The sequence below is a fragment of the Haliotis rubra genome, unplaced genomic scaffold (genome assembly GCF_003918875.1).
Source record: "Haliotis rubra isolate DU_JTF1 unplaced genomic scaffold, ASM391887v1 Scf43, whole genome shotgun sequence".
Taxonomy (NCBI): domain Eukaryota; kingdom Metazoa; phylum Mollusca; class Gastropoda; order Lepetellida; family Haliotidae; genus Haliotis; species Haliotis rubra.
Window position 1 is genome coordinate 2,963,649 of NW_025767113.1, and position 22,378 is coordinate 2,986,026.

Genomic DNA, 22,378 nt, shown 5'->3' on the forward strand with positions numbered 1-22,378 from the left:
ATGGTTGAACAAGGACTCCTTGACATCACAATGGTATTATTTATGGAAATTCTCTTATATTTGACGTGTAAGGGACATGTACTTGAACTGTCGCGCGTTACCAGGTCCCGTAACCACCCGGCGCTTGACATTAAGGAATCCTGCTGTCATATGGCACTGGTGTACATTCCGTCTCACGTACTTACCGGTATTGGTGGTAGGAGGGCCTGTCTGAGAGACGCATCTGTAAACATGTCAACAACCCCAACAGTTGTCCATAAACGCTGATCACAGGCCTATTACGAGTCTCAAATATTTCTCTGCATCGTACAGAATCTCCACTGATGACATGGTCAGATTGTAGACGCACCTGGCGGATGCTGAAGCAGGTGCTGGGCGTCCTTTTTGTACGTTCATTTCGCGCCATTACCTCTCATCAAGTGCACCTCCTTCCGTACCAACCTTATGCCGTTATTCAGTTCAGTCTGTTGAGAGAAGTGACGTAGATTAACGAGTATAATTTTGATAGAAACGAAAACCTCCGTTAAGAAAAGGGGTCCCAGTGAGATGGAAGCTTCAGAACTTTGGGAAAGGTTAGACCTGCTCTATTTAACATCACAGAAAGGGCTGGATGGAAACGGAAGTAATCCGGTTCATGTACTGTGAGACAGAAAAACACTGCAAACGCGAGTATTAACCCACTAGGCAGTGCCTTTGCTCGTCTTGGTTCGATTCTTACATGGTGCAACCTTCTTATGCAGCATTAAAAACAGAGCAAATAGTTAGGTGAGACTTCGATTTCCCTTACATCTGAGCTACGCTCTATCACGAGATATGACTGGATTATGTCTATACCAGTTTTCATCAACGTCGTCAGTACACGTGTATCGTCACTAGTTTTGAATTGAAACCAGACATTATTTGTTGTCACGAAGGATACATGTTCGCGCCGTTATCAACGTTTAGCGTTACTGCAGACTGGATAAGTGAATGACAAAACATTGTTTTACGACGCAGTCAGACAGTTTATACATCTGAGTTTGAGTGGAAATATCCGATGGAGTCGGGACCAGGCAAATCTGACATAAATCGGCCAGTTACCCGAGGCTGAACGCTTTGTGGCAGTTGTGACGAGTTTTGATACGCACTAACTGCGCTCTGTATTTCTGCCAGAGAGCCCACTCCAATTGTCTGTCAAGAAATTTCTCAAAGGACCAGGCTGAATCCTGTGGGGAGTTCGACAGCAGTAGTGGTCTGGTTGTGCTGTGTGTTACTTCATACATGCAGAGCGCTGGATGACACCATCGACCACTGCGTGTTCTAGCAAGTGTTATCGCTGTCTTGCATGTACACTGTACATATGTTAGTAAGTCGCGATTCACAAACGCCAAGAGCTGTACGGCTTCAACTGCCCATACTTAACACACAAGTACAACACCCCGCCATTGTCTCTTGTGGGGATCTACAATATAAATGATGACATAATAAACAAGCACACTTTTACGGAACCGGAATGGTACAGTCGCCTGTGCTTTAATAGAGAATTCTTGTGATCACAGAAGGATTTTGCGCTGGTATTTATTTATGCACAGCGTCCATGTTTACATTTAACGTTTATCCAGCAATTCATTACAGAGATGTTTAAATCTACACGCGAATGTCGTCTCGGGTGTATTAAACAAGCTGTGTATGAATAAGTACTCCTCAAATCCGGGCGAATTAATACACTGTAAGTACGTTTGCGATTGACCGGCCTAAAACATTGCAGAGCGCTGTTAAACTTACTGAGATTATGTTAATGAAACACTCTGATACACGTTACATCCAGGAATAAGGTCACCTTAGAGATTTCTGTGATTACGATATAACGAATGGCGGCAGCTGATACACATGGCAGTTGTAATGCTATTTTTTTATCTTATAGTTATGACAAGTAATGGCAGCCCTGGGTGGGTATTCATTGTTTTCACATCTGCACCCCTCATGTATGTTATGTATAATCCCATAATTTGAGCACTGCACAGAAGATGGGTGGCATTGTGTTGTTGTGCAGCGTCGGTGGCCACATGCTGTCCTGTTGAGAGACAGGATGGTGTAGGGTACATACGACATGTGTAGAGGGAACCATGGCAGTTGTACTGTCACAGCAGTTAGCTGTTCATCTGAGCATCATCTGACAATCATGAAACTCCCTCCACAACACCAACCGCTCAACACCGGACCCAGATTAATCATCTGAACACCAACCTCACACCAGACCCAGATTAACCCTTCTGAACACCAACCTCCAGACCCAGATTAACCCTTCTGAACACCAACCTCTCAACGAATCCAGATTAACCCTTCTGAACACCAACCTCACACTGGATCCAGATTAACTCTTCTGAACACCAGCCTCACACCAGACCCAGATTAACCCTTCTCAGCACAAGCCTCACACCAGACCCAGATTAACCCTTCTGAACACCAACCTCACACCAGACCCACATTAACCCTTCTGAACACCAACCTCGCACCAGACCCACATTAACCCTTCTGAGCACCAACCTCACACCAGACCCAGATTAACCCTTCTCAGCACAAGCCTCACACCAGACCCAGATTAACCCTTCTGAACACCAACCTCACACCAGACCCAGATTAACCCTTCTGAACACCAACCTCACACCAGACCCAGATTAACCCTTCTGAACACCAACCTCACACCAGACCCAGATTAACCCTTCTGAACACCAACCTCACACCAGACCCAGATTAACCCTTCTGAACACCAACCTCACACCAGACCCAGATTAACCCTTCTGAACACCAACCTCACACCAGACCCAGATTAACCCTTCTGAACACCAACCTCACACCAGATCCAGACCCAGATTAACCCTTCTGAACACCAACCTCACACCAGACCCAGATTAACCCTTCTGAACACCAATCTCACACCAGACCCAGATTAAGCCTTTCTTCCAGCCCTTCTGAACACCAACCTCACACCAGACCCAGATTAACCCTTCTGAGACACCAACCTCACACCAGACCCAGAACACCAACCTCACACCAGACCCAGATTAACCCTTCTGAACACCAACCTCACACCAGACCCAGATTAGCCCTTCAGACACCAACCCTCAACGAGATCCAGATTAACCCTTCTGAACACCAACCTCACACCAGACCCAGATTAACCCTTCACAGACACCAACCTCACACCAGATCCAGATTAACCCTTCTGGAACACCAACCTCACACCAGACCCAGATTAACCCTTCTGAACACCAGCCTCACACCCAGACCCAGATTAACCCTTCTGAACACCAACCTCACACCAGACCCAGATTAACCCTTCTGAGACACCAACCTCTCACCGGACACCAGATTAACCCTTCTGAACACCAACCTCACACCAGACCCAGATTAACCCTTCTGAACACCAACCTCACACCGGATCCAGATTAACCCTTCTGAACACCAACCTCACACCAGACCCAGATTAACCCTTCTGAGCACCAACCTCACACCAGATCCAGATTAACCCTTCTGAACACCAACCTCACACCGGATCCAGATTAACCCTTCTGAACACCAACCTCACACCAGACCCAGATTAACCCTTCTGAACACCAACCTCACACCAGACCCAGATTAACCCTTCTGAACACCAACCTCACACCAGACCCAGATTAATTAGACCCAGATTAACCCTTCTGAACACCAACCTCACACCAGACCCAGATTAACCCTTCTGAGACACCAACCTCACACCAGACCCAGATTAACCCTTCTGAACACCAACCTCACACCGGATCTAGATTAACCTTTCTGAACACTAGATCCACACCAGATCCACATTAACCCACAAAGAACCCGTCTCAGAACTAGACTAACACCAGACCCACACAAAACACAACAGTTCCTTTCACATCAAATCCAAACCCACACACACTGGCGTGCATGCCAATCGTATTTAATCACACATTTCAACGTCTCAACGTTTACTCCTGGTGGTGTTCTATAAAAGTCCGCGCACTCCAAGCCATCTCAGACCACCCTAACCACCCCCGTCCTCAGTCATTCACAATGTTATCATACGATTAATTTATCGCCTCCTGTTGTTAATAATTAGCAGAACCGATGACTATATTATAGGGTGAATGGTGGTCTCCCCTTTCAGCGACGCCCATTACGTTATTTATTGGCTAATTACCCTGCGGAACCCGGTACCGACCTTCTTCTGACGTCTGGAAAGACTTTACTTTGCAATTTAAAGATTATGATGAATAGGGTTATATACCGTTATTTAGATCTGACAAGCGCTTCGTTCTGCGTGTCCACCCTATTCTCACCGAGTAGTTCTTTGTCGATACTGGAAATATGTGTGCTATGCTGCACCAGTGTCAATGAATGTGCTTTTAACCCATCAGAGAGTCCTTGAACAGATATTAACGGTGTAACAATATTACCACGTTAATGACGAAGACGGCTTGGTGACGTACTGTAAGGTGCACATGACAGATAACGGTATATGACATGACCGCTGGGTCTACATGACAAGGTGGATGTCATGTGTCTCACATACACAGGCTGAACATGGCACATGACAGATGAGAAGTCAAAATAACCCACGGTATGTCCTCTCAACTTGCCGCAGCCAACACAAGGTGGGGGGTGGTTGGGTTTGGGTTTGAGGGGTAGTTAGTATATCAAAGCTTTGGCAAGGACACGTCCCTATACTCATCACACCATTTGAGGGGCCACCTATAACTGACGGGGCTAAAATTACATTGAAGACATATTGGCTGTTTTGGAGTCTAGTACAGCAAAGTGTGAATGTCATAGGATGCCAGTGTTCAGAGCTTCTGAAAAATCAGCCCGTAACACCATATTCACTGCTGTCATACTGAAGGAGTTAGTCTACTGTGTTACCTCTTCTCTTTCTGTTCCCGTGGGTACCTCATGCTCGTCAAAATTACACCATGTTCTATTCCCAGATGAGCCCCCGTTACAGAGCACCGTTAAGATAGCGCAGGATGACTTCTGTTAAGGCGGCGTCCGAGATGTTCAACGGCTAATGACTAAACTTCGGAGGCAAACATGTCAGTTTACCGTTGATGCTGAATAGGTACCGAGGGCACTGCTTGGCAAGTCGTACCAGGCAACGCAATTCACTATGCAGAGTTACTCACCTTGGGTTCGCCATAAGCTTAATATTCTGGGTTAGAATCACCGTTCGCCTCGGTTATGTATTTAGGTTTGTCAGTTCATTATTTGTGCATCAACTTCAAAACGTCTGGGGGCGGTGGGGTAGCCTAATGGTTAAAGCGTTGGCTCGTCACGCCGAAGACCCGGGTTCGAATCCCCACATGGGCACAATGTGTGAAGCCCATTTCTGGTGTCCCCCGCCGTAATGTTGCTGGAATATTGCTAAAAGTGGCGTAAAACCAAACTCAGTCAGGCAGTCAAAACGTCTGAGACCTGCACCACCTCGGGATCTTCTCCCACATTAAACAGGCACGATATAACTGGAATACTGCTAAAAGCGGCGTTAAACCCTCACTCACCCATAGTAGCACATTGGAGTCAGCGTCTAGTAACGTTGCGCTGCGATATTCTCCAAACAGTGTGTAACGAGCAGAGGCTGCAATGCCACCTGGACCATTCTGGTTCCTCCGTCAAGTCAATTATGGGCCACAAAAGCATCATCTACAAAACGACCCCGTCTGTACACACGCCATGATGAAACGAATGGTCTCTAATGAGAACAGAACTGTCGACATAGACGATGGTTTCGATGCTGCGAGCACTGGTGTATTGGAGGACGTGGCGTTAGTGGTGGACGAATTGCTGGACCAGCAGAGCTTTACCTGTTTTGTGGTGGTCATGCTAGCAGGTGCGGCATTAACTTGCTTTATCGACATGTTCCTGCTCCACAACACATGGTAAACTATGTTCCTCTCCTGCCTGTTGGGGCCAAGGACGAACAGACCTTTGTCAATACGCAGCAGACCCTGTTGGTTCTGCTCCGGGCACAGATTCACTATGGTTATGTGGAAATGATTTTTGTGGATTTTACTTGAAACCGCTGCCACAATTGTGACATACATGTATATAATATATTCTCGTGCTTTTCTGGGTGAACACACGACTTGCCCTTGCATGTGGTTGTGACGGGTGTCACCGGTGGGGCATGGAACGTTAACCTCTTGGTAACATCCGATATCATCACTGACTGACGGTGATGCATAAACACATGACAGACAGACCTGTACCGTGGAGTGTTTCAGGAGAATCCTTTTGACTATAAGAAGAGTTATGCTTCTTTTACTGATGCTGAAACAATGTGCCAATACCTTCAGTGGCACGTGCAGATAATGACAAGTGTCTGTCTTCACGTGCTTGATGAACATTCTGCAATGTGTTCAGTGTTTACTCGCTTCTGTTTCATTTACCGGAACTTTAATCACTATCGTTTTATTTAGTATTAAAAACGTTCATCGTCATGTCTTGGACGCCTGTTCTGTAGTTCTGGGTGACCCTTCTATCGTTGCCTTGAGTATCTGTTTACAGGGAATCCCAGATGGCTTGATAATGAAGGGGCCTTTAAAATACTCTGATTTACAGGTTTCCTAGTGAACAAGCTACGGCTTGCGTGTCGTTATTTTGTCATCCGGCTCATTAGCGAGATGAACTAAAGACAACCCGCTGTGGGCAACCGATTAACGGGGTAATTAGCGTGGACGGGTAGTAACACTTGCAACTGTCTGTTAATTACTCACAGGAGCAGTGATGGTTCAGTTAGAGGACCTCAGTGTGTCTCACTATTGTTCAGGGTAATAAATGGGTAATAAGGGTAACAATCGACTGTAGGCAGAGATTAAAAACGCTAATCCCCACCTGCTAACACCCCCTTATGCATGAAAAAAATGTTTATTAATATTCATGTGTTATTTCATATGTTATCAATATGACATAAAACCATTCCATAACATAAAAACATCAAATACAGTTAATGTTCTATTTAACACAATAACAGATGTACCATCATTTCACAACTTCTCTGGAGTTCACTTCCTGTCTTATCTTATAAAGTAACGAATATATAAGGGTTGTGAGTTTATGGATGTTTATCGCAAGATGAGGAACAAGATTCGGGGTATAACAAATACACCAGCTAATCCCCAAACTGTTTACTATAATCACATGTTCATACTTTAAATCTAGTTTAATCCATATCATAAATCTCAAGTGAAGTGGTTAAACCTGATGCATATCCAAACCGTTTAACAGAGTCCCATAGCTGGAAATTCGACAAAGATTAGATTATATTTAAAACTTTTTCAAAATGAATATTTAAAATGTATGAAGAAACTACCATGAATGTATGAAGAAACGATGGTAAAGGCATCCAACATGCTGGTGGGGATATGTCAAGTTGAACGGGATTCCCCGCTGACGGCAACTATAAACACCAACATTCACATACATCTGTTTATGATGCCAAAACACTTGATTATTTTCCAGAACATAAGAGATTGGTTTAAGCGTGAGATTCCGATTTTCCCAACACCGTGGTAAGATTAACTTCAATATCACGCCTTATCGCGCACTAATCGCCCATGGAACTGCCCTCGTGCTATGTACGTGACTGTCTAGAAGGGGACATACACATAAAAACAATGATGGTATGTACCACCCATCGGCACTGCACTGCGGTATCTCCCTCAAGTAGCTCCATTCAAAACCCTGGTCGTAATCCTCTTTTCTGGCCCGGGGGTCGGGCGGCAGATCAAAGGGTAAGGTATCAGGGTCCCAGACGAACTGATGCATCTCACACACTGATGGTGTGATTGTGTAACACCAAGGGCGGGAAACAATCGGAAGGGGAGGGGGGAGGTGATCTATCAACCAGGCTGAGCTTGTCGTCACCAGACTGGGACAGAATTGGTTGATTTCTGTTGGTGTCTTTAAGTAATAACTGTTTATTAAAACAGTTGGACGTAAAGGTATGCCTGGAATGTGGAGGGCTGCTGTAAAGTATGGAGGCTTGTATGTCGTCATGGTGTGGGCGAGAGGACTGAATGATGGTTGATCATAGATGGCGAGACAACGAGGGTGGGTTCTCATATGCCTGTCTGTCTGTCTTCACCGCCTTTCGTTGCGCGGTTCGTCGATGGGGGCAGATAATGCAGGGACCCAGGTTGTCAGAGTCTGGGGATGTGGTTACCTCGTGGTATCTGGGGGTTGAGGCAAAACATTAACCCCACTTGCACTATCAAACACTTTGTTAGACGTGCGTGATTGTAGTATCTTCATCGGTTTGTTTGTAATGTCACGTTTCTAAATCCCATTACAGTCTGATGAGACCCTCATATCATGTTTGGTAGATTTCGTGGCATTGGTTTTCTAACAAATTATAAAGTGAGAAAGCATTAGGTTTGTCCTAACGAAGACGAGACTCGGGGTATATTTACAGTCTCTTCACTTCGCATTTAAGTGACTATTAAACAGTCAATCAAATGTGTTTCTCCAAACTCGCATGATACAGTTTACTGCATTTAATGTGCAAGAGTTCTTAAACTGGATGCTAGATGAATACAAAGTGAAGTGGTATGCCGGACGCCAAGGAAAGAGTATGGGTGGCCCCTCATTAAAACACTAACACTAATACTAGATGAAATGTATTTATCTATGCATGGAAACACAGTGTACGTAACTCAAAGATAAGGGTTTTTATATAAGAAGATGTATTTCAGACATATGTGACCAAACATATCCATTTAGAATCTCAGCATGAGGCACCAGACTATATGAGGACATGGCAGTATTTAGGATTAAACAACCGTCCTGGCAATTCAGTTACCTGTATGACACGCGGCGTATGTCAGTCACGTGACAAGGGTCTGTGTCTGTGATGCCCTAAATGTCAATCAACCATTAGTTTGTTTCATCAAATTACTACACGCCTGTTGACAAGTCTTATACCCCGCGACCTACTTCGCGCCTTTACAAAGGTTAGAGGCATAGTTAATCCCCGCAGGTGGATTAACGGATCATGTGATCGTGTCCGCCTGTTTGAGATATGCTGGTGTCGACATACATATAAGTCATACTTACTGGCATTTATCAGCTGATATGGCTGATGGTGTCGTGGTCCACAGTCTCCCCGATATGAAATATCTTGGTTCTCTCTCAACCGAAACCTTTCAATGCCAGTTCTTGCGACAGTGAATGGTAGTTAGATCGGTATGAAATCGGGCATCTTGACTCTGTGTGGGACGGGCACGTAGCAGGAAGAAGATTAGGTGGGGGAGTGGAGTTCATAGTAAGTGTCAGGATCCGCGGACCATGTGTTCGAATCTCAAAATTCTCGCTTTCGTGTCCTTCGTGTATGAGGGCCATATCGCGTTTTCCACCCTTCTGACTACCGTCTCCTACTCGCTGCGATATCTCTCAGATTATGTTAGAAACGGTGTTAACGGCTAGGTCTTTAACGGTGTGGCGTTCCTTTCATTGATCATGTAAATAATACAGAAAGTGTTGTCCCTTTGAATGACTTGCAATCTTGTGGGCGTATCTAAACTTATTATAATGATAGAATTGCTAAACACCAATTGAATTCATTATCGACTGGGAGCAAGGTTGCCGAGTTCAGACCAAGTTATGTACAATTCACTTGTACCTCATTGCACATGCTCGTAATGTGTCGTATCTGGTAATGTGTCGTATCTGGTAATGTGTCGTCTGGTAATGTGTCGTACCTGGTAATGTGTCGTATCAGAACGGCATGCTGTAAAACATGGAGTGGAGTCTTGGAGTGGGGCCTTGGAGTGGAGTCTCGGAATGGAGTCTTAATGTAAGTATTTAGGCGACCGAGTTTGTTTTGTTTTGATCATAAGGGTAGCTAAACCAGTACATTCGTTTCAACATCTGTAGCGTAGCTAGTTGGTGTTATCAGTTCTATCAGAAGGCAGGAGGCGTTTTGTATACACGTATCAATTAGCACTGTCATCTCCAGAAATGTCATTCTGTAACTGTATTAAGGATAGATGAATGGATGGATGGATGGAGAGGCATGTAAATTATTTACAACCAATAAACAAAATATTAATAATGGCATTATTTATTGTCCAAAAACGACATACATAACATTGTCACATGTAATTGCAAATTGTGTTGAGGAAGCCGTAGTAAAGGATAAAGTATATAAATTAGGTCTATGCTATGACATACTAATCATCAGGAAATATAATAGTTATTATTACATTAATTATTTATTTCTTACTTAACAAAGAAATTAATTACATAAGATACATAGCACTCTATTTTTCAATAACTGGACTTTTGGTCAGTAATGGCAAAAGTAACTTAACTGTTCCAGTGTCATAATTGTTTTTTGTTTTTTTTCAATAATAGCTATTTCTCTACATCCTTGAACTTACAAACAAAAAGCAAAAATAAATGCAGCAGAATATTTTGCAAGCTGATTATTAGTGAGTTTCATCAGCTCTCTGGGGCTTCGAAAATCTTGACTTTCTGTCGGGTTATGTATTGGCAGTCCATAGGAATGTGACAGATTAGAAGTAACACATCACTGATACAATCTGCTCTCAGAATGTCAGAGAGCTAAACCAGTGCTACTGAGGATTGCCATGTAAACATTTTTCAAACTCGATTACGTTGCTGTCTACAAATGAAGTATAATTGCACAGAGTTTGAATTTGTGACGATTTATTAATAAGTTTGGAGTAAATTGACAAGCATTAACAAACATTTCTACGAGAGCTGTAAAAAAGAAAGACTAATCTCTATAAGATGCGTAAGATAAGATATTTATTGCACAGCATACCTTGAAGGGACAGTGGCAATATCCTATTAGCTACACATATAATATAAAGTAATAATATATTTGTAGAAACTTTAGGTATTTTAGCATATATATTAATTTGTAGTACTTTTGAAACCGGTGATGCCGGAGGTATAAATGACAACTGGGAAGTGGGAAATGGCCTATTCTAAACAGTAATCAGTATTTACAGAAGTGGCAGGTGAACTTATACTCCAGACTCCATACTCCAGACTCCAAGGCTCCACTCCATATTTTACATCATGCCTATCAGAACAGAGCATCAAACGCTGTATTCTAAAGTGGGAAATATTCCGCTTGGGGCAGGTTGGACAAACTGAATCACGAGAGAATGAAAACGACCTTGGCTTTAAGAGCTGAGAATGCACGGATCCCTGCGATGAGGATACTTCTAGGAATGCTTAGCAGAATGATTTCATTCACCCCCTGACGAGTGTAATATCACTGCAGTCATTGGAAACACACGCAGCTGTTCTCTGACTTGAAGTTTCTACTTCCCAAATGCATTTTTGAAGAAAGGTTATGACATGCAGCATCCTGTCGTGGCGACCCTCTCAGTATATGTATCCGATCCTCGTCTCCACAGAGCAGTGTTCAAGCCCCCAAAGCTCTAATTGGCGTCATTAAAGGCATCAAAGACCGACATACGTCGCTTGGAGATAACGTGTGCAGAAAAGCTGAACCTGTTACAGTGACTGGCACAACGTAAACACATATACCACTCAAAACATGTTAGAGACTAGATTATTGTTTCAAACTGTCATAGTAAGTTTGACATGGCATCTCGCGAAACATAGTATTATGAAAGAATCGGATGTGTGTATGTGTGTGTGTGCGTGTGCGCGCGTGCGTGTGTGCGTGCGTGCGTGTGTGTGTGTGTGTGTGTGTGTGTGTGTGTGTGTGTGTGTGCAGCAGTTAATGTGGTCAGTGTTGTGTTAGGATTTATGTTATCCTTATCGAACGCTCATGTGAAGTTTAATCAGAAACGTGTATGCACTTTTGATTAAATAGGTCGTTTTCTCATAACAGAGTTTTTAAATTTAATATTTTTATCTAGGAATTTTAGTTTCCCTGAGCTTTGTTTGCTTGACGTAGTGAGGCGGTATAGCGGTGGTATAGCGGTGGTATAGCGGCGGTATAGCGGTGGTATAGCGGTGGTATAGCGGTGGTATAGCGGTGGTATAGCGGCGGTATAGCGGTGGTATAGCGGCGGTATAGCGGCGGTATAGCGGTGGTATAGCGGTGGTATAGCGGCGGTATAGCGGCGGTATAGCGGCGGTATAGCGGCGGTATAGCGGTGGTATAGCGGTGGTATAGCGGTGGTATAGAGGTGGTATAGAGGTGGTATAGCGGTGGTATAGCATTACAGAATCTCCCACAACTGGTTCTGTGTCTCGATCCACCTCTCCACGGTGAAGTCGCCCCGTGTACGTGCTGGCTGAACACATTCTCATGATTGAAAACATATTTCACGTTCAGCCATGAAGAGTTGCAACATCGGTTTAATTTGGCACTGCTTTGAACAATAACATATTTGAAACACCTCAGCTATTTAGTATAAGTTCCAAACTGCCATGAAGCGGATGTGTTTCGATTTCGATGAACCGGACTGGAGTGAGTGAGTTTTGCGCCGTGTTTAGCACTATTCCAGCAATATCACGGCGGGGAACACCAGAAATAGGCTTCACACAATGTGCCCATGTGGGGAATCGAACCTGTTTCTTCAGCGTAGCTAGCGAACGCTTCAACCGCTATGCAACCCCACCACCCCGTACGGATTGGAAGTTGTCGTTATTGGAAATTGATGAAATTTGTTCCATGATGTAATTAAATGAGGAACTAAAGCTCCTTGTTTGGTAAGATCAACTCAGGGCATGGAATCGTAGACCTTCCAATTCTATGTTTGGCTTGTTGGCGTACTTAAGAATATGGACGCCAACATAACAGCTGATATGTGCATGTCGTAATGTGATTGAAGAATAAATAACGAACCCTCAACTGTAGCTGCCAACAAAAGTGATATTCCATATGATACTGAAGAATGTCAACGCTGGTAAAGAGTTTCTAAGCCAAACGTCCGACACCCACACAGGCAATGTATATATGTGTGTACACAGTATGTCAAAACCTCAATCGCTCGTATTTTCAGTTTGTGGCTAGAATTACATATACGGTATTTAGATTGTGTGTTTATGAGTTACCACGCCCGAGAGTAGGCCGCTGTGCATGCTCCAAGATCCCAAACCTTCCATTAATAAACCATCAAAAACACTGTGGCAGTTCCGACCACATATTCCTCTAATGTATGCCTTTGAAGGTCTCTGAATACTTACGTACTTCAAACTAAAGACTGCTTGCATGAAACATTCGGATAATGCATTCATGTAAAAAAAACTCTCTTTATGATCGACATGTTTATATTTGGATAATCTGTGTGTATACTTCATATGCGTTTTAAAAATGTCTTATATAATGTCGATATGACATGCGATAGGTTGGCCGACACGTGGTACAATATCTGGGAGCAGGAATGTGTCGCCTTGGGGATAATGCATCTTTGGGGAACGTATGATGTATCAATGGAAGATTCCTGTCTTACATACTATATCATATTTTCCTAATACTCTTCTTATGGACGTGCAGTCAAAAACACGTTGGTTACAAACACACTTTATTTTAATGATTTTTATTCGCAGCACGCACAAACAAAGCATTTATTGTATCACAGGTACTTTTATAACATAGCAGAATAACGATTAACCCAGCGCTCACATGCAGCCGTGCAAGTGGAGGCAGGGTGGGACACGTCATATAATGGGTACCCGGTAGTGTAACTGTATGTTGAACTATGGATTTATGATGAATTGATGTTCCAATGCCAAAGAAACAGACATTGAGAGTTCATCAGTCTGAGGTTAGGCGCATCTTATATTGAAATAACATGTGATTCACAGGAAAGACACTTGACAGCGGTTATTTGTTGAAATGAACACTGTAATTAAACCCCTCATGTTTTTAATTGATTTCTCTCACGCTCACCATCATTTCTACCATATTTGACTACAATCAATTCAAGTTTTACACTGTGTCGCGTCAGATAATGTTTACTGGACAACTGTTTGAGAAGTGGATGACCTTTATGACAACATGATCGGGTGAACTGAAGGTCAAAACCACCCTTCCAAAAACTATTGAGAGACTAAATTACGATATCACTTACACACAACAAAAGAAGCAATTGTGCCGGCGAGATCTCCCGAGATTAGATTATGACCAATCATATGCGTCAATGGCCTCGGTTTTGAGAGTTGGCGTCGCGTCGTATCGGTTAAAGGGAATGGATTTCCTTTTTAATTATTCAGCTATGGCCGTTTAGTGCATGTAATGTAAATTCTTTCCGTCAAGAAACACACCTATATGACAGATTGTACTTGTTTACTGATGTTGATAAATTACGTCTTCGTGTAATGTTCCACTTCCTTTGTTATTGTCTAGCCATATTTAAGAAGCCATTCGTCATGTTGCTGGCTTGGACTGTTATATGGTGATTGTATGTTATGTTTATATTGGATGCTGGTATCAGGATGGTTACAACATGGTCATTAAACCATTGCAAGAAGCAGCAAATGAGGCCTTAAGAATATCTATGTCATGGGCAACCTTAATTGTTCTATATTACAACCTCATATCATGTACTGTTTGTTTATGTTTATTATATCCGGATGGCTACAAGCAATGGTCCAACATTTGTTTGTGGCTGTCGACACTAGAAAGCAAACTCACCATTATAATACTCAAAGTGCAAAATTAATACAAATCGCAATTAAAACTAAAGAGACTTGTCATTAATGAAAGTAGCAATTATCACATTTGCAAGTGGTTGGGATGGTGGCAGCCCCCCGTTAACACCAATTGACATTTTGTACTGTCAGCAAGTAAAGTGGTCATCATATTCGTTCTTTGTCAACTAGAACGATTGCTTTCAGAGATAACCAGTCTGTTCAATTCCACATTAATGTTTGTGCATCCATCTGAACTCGACCTCCACTTTATCTTGATCGGAGGTCGGAGTGTTGTGTCAAGTAGTTCACCTATTGGGTCATCGTCTCGAGACCAGCTGCTGCTGCAGCTGAGCGAACAATGCATCGTAGCCCGCGGGGGGACTGATACATTACATATCCTTTCAGTAATTTCCGTCGACTGTTTGGATTATTCTTTAACGTGTATTTTATCGTGAACAGATAAACGTGCAAAGTGGCTTGTCAGAACAGATAACCATCAAGCGAGCGTGTCTGGATGGTCAATTTGCCGCGTTAATACAAATCTCTTAAAACTATAGAATGACATATCTTTGTATTTTGGTTATGAAGTCGAGTGTTTTGACCTATGCAAGGCCAGTTGGATTCTACTCAATACTGTATACGCTGAAACTAAGTCACTTACTCAGACGGTGTTCCCCTTCCAATAACATATCACTTTCGGCAAGGTCACCGCCAACGGTCAATGGCGTTATTGATTAGGCAAACAGACGTGTATCATGATTGGTTTTAGAGATTAATTTCGCTTAAAAAAGACAAAATAGTTTATCCTGCTATCATTAGTATTTGGTCGTGACAGAATGACTATTTGGGCCCTTAGTGGCCGGGACCAGAAACTGGCCACGAAGTCCAACAGCGTTAGTTTTGGGATGGAGTTTATGATGACAGCAGCCATGTTTATTGTGGTTTAGGGAATATAGTGGTCGAGATCGTACAGATTGAATTTAAACACGTGGAAGGGCGCACGAGTTTTTAATAATCGATGTAGTCGTTGGTGAGGCGACGGCCTTGGCGACACCCCGACTAGCCACACAATCCGTCCACTTCAGTCGATGATCTGGGCTCGTCTCGATGACTGACTATTTCAGGTGATAGAATGTCGGTGCACTTTGGACACATATTAAACCAATTAGTTCTTTTGAATAAATGAAGTTTTACAGAATCCTGCACTATAGCAGAATGTTGAAATTACATCAAAATCTGGCTGAATTCTCGATTGTTGGTAATTGCCGGTTGATAGCAGGTTTTACAATATTCCTTCTAACAAACTGCGTTGGATCGCATCGCTCCTTAATCACATCCTTTCGCAACGCATAGCACCCCAATCACATACCCTTGCAGACCCGTGAAGATCCGGGTTAGAATTGATCTTCAGCAACCCATGCTTATCGTAAAAGGCGACTAACGGGACCGGGTTGTCAGGCTCGCTGACTTGGTTGACACATGTCTTTGTAAACAATTGTGTAGATCGATGCTCATGCTGTTGATCACTGGACTCTCTGGTCCAGACCCGATTACTTACAGGCCGCCGCCATATAGCACCGCACCGCCCCGCACCGCACCGCACCGCACCGCACCGCACCGGACCGGACCGGACCGCACCGCACCGCACCGAACCGCATATATGAAATATTACAGCACATGGAATATCTGGAGGGACGCCCTGACCTGAGAATGAGGTCAATAACAACATAAAGACTAAAAATGGAGAAATCATGACGGCTTTCTTTGAATGGATGGAGATTAATCGGATCGTGCCATGTTGCAAACTATATCTGTTTAAAAACATTTAATGAATAACAGGGCTGTGTGTGTGGCATTTAGTTTGTTTTCAAACAAAGGGGTTATTCACTGATACTATCTTTTATTTATAGCTTTAAAAAAAATTCTGCCAAGTCTCGTTAACAAATTCGAATACAAATACAAATCTGTGTTTACCCTTTTCATCTCTACACTTACCGAAAATCTGAACTTAGAGTCTCCCATCTGAGAAAGAAAGAAAACAAACACACATTCAGTTCAGTAGTTACGGCAAGGCCACTTGCACAAAGTAAATTATTAAATCCAGATAACGTTTCGAAGAAAAGAGCCGACTTTGTCGGACATCAATCCCACTTAAAAGAACAAATTGTAGTTCGTGTTTGTGTAATGCTAGAATATGTTTTTACGTGTAAAACCTTTGTTTACAGTTTCACATATGTAATCTCTATTTAGGTGCAATTTATCGCCATACATGTCTTGTTAATTTGGACTCAAAGAAAGATCCAACCGACGTTGGGGGAAGGCCTTTTTATGGTTAGTTGTACAAGGGAAGATAAATTGCTTGAGGCGGAAGGAGGTCAGAAGTAGGTCAAACTGCCTGTTGTCGATTTGTAATTTCAAACAGAACGGCAGAAAACACGATGGGTTATCTGAGCAATAATAAACGCGTTCATTAGAGCCGGGAAGTTCGACCATAAACCTGCGGTGAGTTGCACGGCGTAGATTTGCTGGCAGTTCCAGAGATAACGGTTGAATTCAGCGTAGGAAGAATTTATTGCTCGAACCTGCGACAAACTGAGGTGTAGCAAAGGTCGTTGTATTTCACACGTTTCCTGTATAGAGGAAAACTGATTATCAGAGACTCCAATGACGTTTCCGACAGAATGTCAACTCTGAAAATATATTTCGTCCGTTTTCCGTCTCCGAAGTGCGACTCCCGAACCACGGAATACTTCTGGTTAACTCACACCATGCAGATTAGTCTAGCGGTGAACGCACAGTACCTCTGGTGGCAATCCTTTTGTTCGGGCGCTTTTTGATAACGTGGGGTATTAAAGCAAAATCTGCAAAGCAATGTACCAAACTCTCTGCACCAGACCGGGGATCTGCCATGTCCTGATGACTCTTGTTACTGCTGTGCTGATAGAAGGTGTCTTTTACCTTCATCTCATCATGGCTGGTAGATGAGTCACAATTATTTCCAATAATTCTAAGGGTAATGGTACAAATATTTTCGATAATGATAATAACAGTAAGAGGAGGAAGAGGAATACTACGATGAAAAAAAAGATTACATATGCTTTCTGTTTGCTGCTTACTTCAATGTGAGAATTTGATTTAAAATGTTAATATGGAATGTAGAATGATGTAGATTATGCAATGGATGTAACGAGATATTTTTATATACATATTTAAATGTTGTCGTTACATTATAATGACGAACACACATCAACGACGGACATGAAGTCGTCACTATTTATTCACTCACAGATTTTATACACATGCGTGTTCGCGTACGTGCGTGTATCACCGCTTGTCTTTTCCCAAGACACACCTAACAGATTACCATATTATATTATGTTACAAACATCACACTGTGTTATCAGTTTTCCCAAGACACACCTCACAGATTACCATATTATATTATCTTACAAACATCACACTGTGTTATCAGTTTTCATCACATACCTGGTATTACAAATGTTCACCCTCACCTGTAACCGGTTTGTTCTGACAATAGCCCAGACCACTGACTGAGGGATATCACTTATTATTACGAAGACCATCAAAATGGATAAACATAAGTAAGTCAAGATATCTGTACATATTCCGTATTTGAAATCAGCAATGGATTTCTTTCTTATCAAACAGATTGTTAGAAAGACTCGAAGTTCCTCTGAGTATTACGTACACGGCGTGAAACCCACGTGACCCGAACTGGGGCTCACAGCGTTGTGCAGGATGTATTTCTATATTACATTTAGATTCAAGTCTTGCTCGCACATTACTGGAAACCTGGAGTGTTTTCCCCAACCGACGAGAAGCAGTGAGCACGCATGCCAAGAAATCCACATTTGTGCTGCAGCTGCACATTCCAGTCAAATAAACTGGCCAAACCACAAAATCCAACATAAACATTGGTGTTGTCATTGAAAATTACCAGAAATGTCAAGTGTGATGACGGGGACCATACGATAGGAGAAAGACTTGGAACTGTTGTATGTTCTCTGTGTATCTCACCTCTCCTCACAATACCATCGAGACATACTGGATGGTGCTCGCCACGCTTTTGTCAATACTTGATTAATTCATTCAATAAACATTCCACAGAATAACTCAAGAGTGTAACAAGTACTGGGTTTAGCGAACATGTGCACAGTTACTGTTGTACAGCTTGATACGCGCCATGGTGATCTCCGGCTGAATGAAGACGAGCATTTTACATCATGTTCTGTAGTTCTGTTAGATCTCTGCGTGTCAACTAAGGGTGGGGGGAAGCTCAAGTAATGCTGGACTTGATCTTATTCTCCAAAGAACAATTCCGGTAGAAAAGGGCATTGTTAACCTTTTAACTCCTGGTGTTATTGCTGAATGTAACTGATCCAAACATATAACGTTCATCACAGCCTCGCAAATGGCACACTGGCCGTAATGATTGTATTTGATTAATTCGGACAGTCAACGTCATATGTATTTAATACTGTACGGATTCACTTTTTGTCCGACTAAGAAGGCATTTTTGAATAAAGCGGTCAGGTTATGTCGTATACGTTCCCACGTACATTTGACCGAATCAATGTAATTTTCTAAGTGTTATTTCGAACTATTACGTTTTAATGATAAAAGTGCCCACGTCGGATTTTCCTCTTTACACATATGGGTTCCTATGCAAGGACGTGTTCAAGGTATTTGTTCATTTAATACTCTGTTATTAACAAGTAACAGCTATTTGGCCACATATAGCAGTGCTCGGTTGGAGGATGTTTATGATAGGGCAGATACGCTACTACTGTGACAAACACAACATAACCAGCCATTTGTTACGGCTGTTTGGCGCGACCAGAGCCTTATCGTGCTCAGATTTGTTTTAGAATTAAACCAAAATCAGTGTAAGTCAAACCTGGCTATATGTTAGGGTTTATCAGCCATATACTCGCTGTGCTGTTACCCTGGTTCAGAAAGGGGACACGCCCACACGAAGTCTAAACAACACGACATGTGTTCAAAGAAATTCGAAACAAATATTTTAAGAACGGCTGAAATAGTGATTGTTTGCAAAAATGGTATCATCAAAATTTAGGAAAGAGATCTTGAAACACAAGAACGAAAAGAAAACGGCCAGGATGAGATTATTAAACTGCTGAGTTAAAGGAGGTATACACCCATGTTTTATGTGTACATAAGTTCGAACGTTCGACGGTGATGTATTTGACAAGAGTATCGTGCTTGTGTTTCGGACCTCATGTTTGCGTGTTTCGGCGCCTGTTTTCAGCCTGGTAACATTGTGTTAAGGTTTTTAATATTGTGGTTAAATTCAATTTTCAACTGTATACTTTGCTTGCCCGCCTGTTTAGATAGGAGGCTGGGTCTGTACGTCAGAGAACAGATACGGGGGAACATACGAGTGGATCAGGGGGGTCGTGGGGGTGGCAAAGAAGAGAATTAGAAGATTTATATGACTTCAGAAGATGCTCAGTCAGTGATGTTTACCGCGATAGGGTGCGACACAGATGGCGCACTGTAACCCATACATTGTTAAGTGTACAGGACAGACCAGATGGTGGCAATGGTAGCGGTATAGGTGTTCATGGTTAACACGGTTCATTCATGTGGTTTTCGCCGCTGTTTTGCCTTACGCCCAATGGTATCTCTTTCGGCGAATGGCCGGGACTAGGTGCTATCTGGCGTTATATAAATCAGTTAAAGGAAGGTGGTATTAAATATTTGGTTTTACTACATGATCTATTAAATTCCCAGTCTGTCCAGATTAAACATTTGGGATGTTAACCACTCCCATTTTAATTTTTCAAATACAAGAAATTTAAACTTTTAACCTGTTTTTTTTTTTTAAGTTTGAAAAAGGGAATCTACCAAGTACCAGAAAGTAGTTCTTAAGTACTAAGACAACGCAAGTCATATTTCAACAGGAATTCAAACGTTCAAGTGTCATGGGTCACAAACGCTGAGGATGTCAAGGATTGACAGCGAGGAGACAACATGTGCCTAAAGCTGATCACCAACGTCCCTGTCATTGACGCAATAAGACATTTAGTTTACACTTGGGAGTACAAGGGACAGTCATGATCAATTCTACACTTATACGCCAAACCGTGTCTATGTCGATGATTTGGAAATTAACATGCAATAACAATATTTATCTCGTTTTCCCATGACAAACAAATGTGCTGGTCCACAGGTTTCCCGTGACAACCAGTTGTGTCGGTGCATAGTTTCCCCATGACAACCAGTTGTGGTCGGGGAAACTATAGTTTCCCCATGGCAACCAGTTGTGTCGGTGCATAGGTTCCCAATGACAACCAGTTGTGTCGGTGCATAGTTTCCCCATCACAACCAGTTGTGTCGGTGCATAGTTTCCCCATCACAACCAGTTGTGGTCGGGGAAACTTTAGTTTCCCCATGACAAGCAGTTGTGGTCGTGCATAGTTTCCCCATCACAACCAGTTGTGGTCGGGGAAACTATAGTTTCTCCATGACAACCAAATGTGGTGGTGCATAGTATTCCCATGGCAAACAAATGTGCTGGTCCACAGGTTTCCCGTGACAACCAGTTGTGTCGGTGCATAGGTTCCCAATGACAACCAGTTGTGGCGGGGTACAGTTTCCCCAGAACGATCAGTTGTGGCGGGGCACAGTTTACCCTGAACGATCAGTTGTGGCGGGGCACAGTTTACCCTGAACGATCAGTTGTGGCGCGGCACAGTTTACCCAGAACGATCAGTTATGGCGGGGCAGAATGATCAGTTTCCCCAGAATGATCCAGAATGATCAGTTTTGTGGCGGGGGGCAGTTACAGTTTCCCCAGAATGATCAGTTGTGGCGGGGCACAGTTTCCCCAGAACGAAGTTGTGGCGGGGAGTTTCAGAATGATCAGTTGTGGCACAGTTTCCCCAGAATGGCACAGTTTCCCCAGAACGATCAGTTGTGGCGGGGCACAGTTTCCCAGTTGTTGTGGCGGGGCACAGTTTGGCCCCCCAGAACGATCAGTTGTGGCGGGGGGCACAGTTTACCCTGAACCAGAACGATCAGTTTCAGTTGTGGCGGGGCACAGTTTCCCCAGAATGATCAGTTGTGGCAGGGATCAGTTGTGGCGGGGCACAGTTTCCCCAGAAGTTTACCCTGATCAGTTGTTGTGGCAGGGCACAGTTTCCCCAGAACGATCGATGGCGGGACACAGTTTCCCCAGAACGATCAGTTGTCAGTTGTGGCGGTGCATAATGTGTCTGGTACATTTGCAAATCTTGCACGTCAGCTAGAAAAGTTTAAAACATCTGAAACACAAGTTCAAATGCAAAAGAAATCCAATAAAATAAATGCAGGGTGTTGTCTGAAAGGTTTCTTTGTTAACCACGGCCATATTTATGTGCTTGGCAGCATCATAAACATTGTAGAAACGATCATTATTTCTGTGTAAAAATACCAGCGAGAACACCTGCGCAGTCTCAGGGTAGATCGCCCAACTGCAGGACGGGAAAGGCGGTCTAATGCCTCTTCACGGCAGGCAGGATCTATGTAATCTACCATGGCTTGTTTAGCAAAAATATTTTGCTTTCCAGGGAACATCACTGCTGATATAACAGCATTCATTACATAAATAAGACGTCCCATAAGTTATTAATACTAGAATGTACACAACCTGCAATATATTCCTATGCACGTCAGTCTGGCGTATGGTGTGGGAACGATGGATAAAGTTAGATCAGAAGCAAAATAAGAAATTGAA

The 22,378-nt window shown here is 43.0% G+C and overlaps 1 protein-coding gene and 1 long non-coding RNA gene across 2 annotated transcripts in view; one reads left to right on the forward strand and one right to left on the reverse strand.

Annotated features, from left to right (window-relative positions):
* LOC124288946 (ADAMTS-like protein 4) overlaps nt 1–22,378 on the forward strand; it is a 272,217-nt gene that overhangs the window by 82,296 nt on the left and 167,543 nt on the right.
* On the reverse strand, nt 567–9,897 carry LOC124288958. Its single transcript, XR_006901552.1, has 3 exons — nt 9,755–9,897; nt 8,445–8,449; nt 567–579 (listed from the first exon to the last, which is right to left on the reverse strand). It is a non-coding gene; the product is annotated as an uncharacterized LOC124288958 (long non-coding RNA).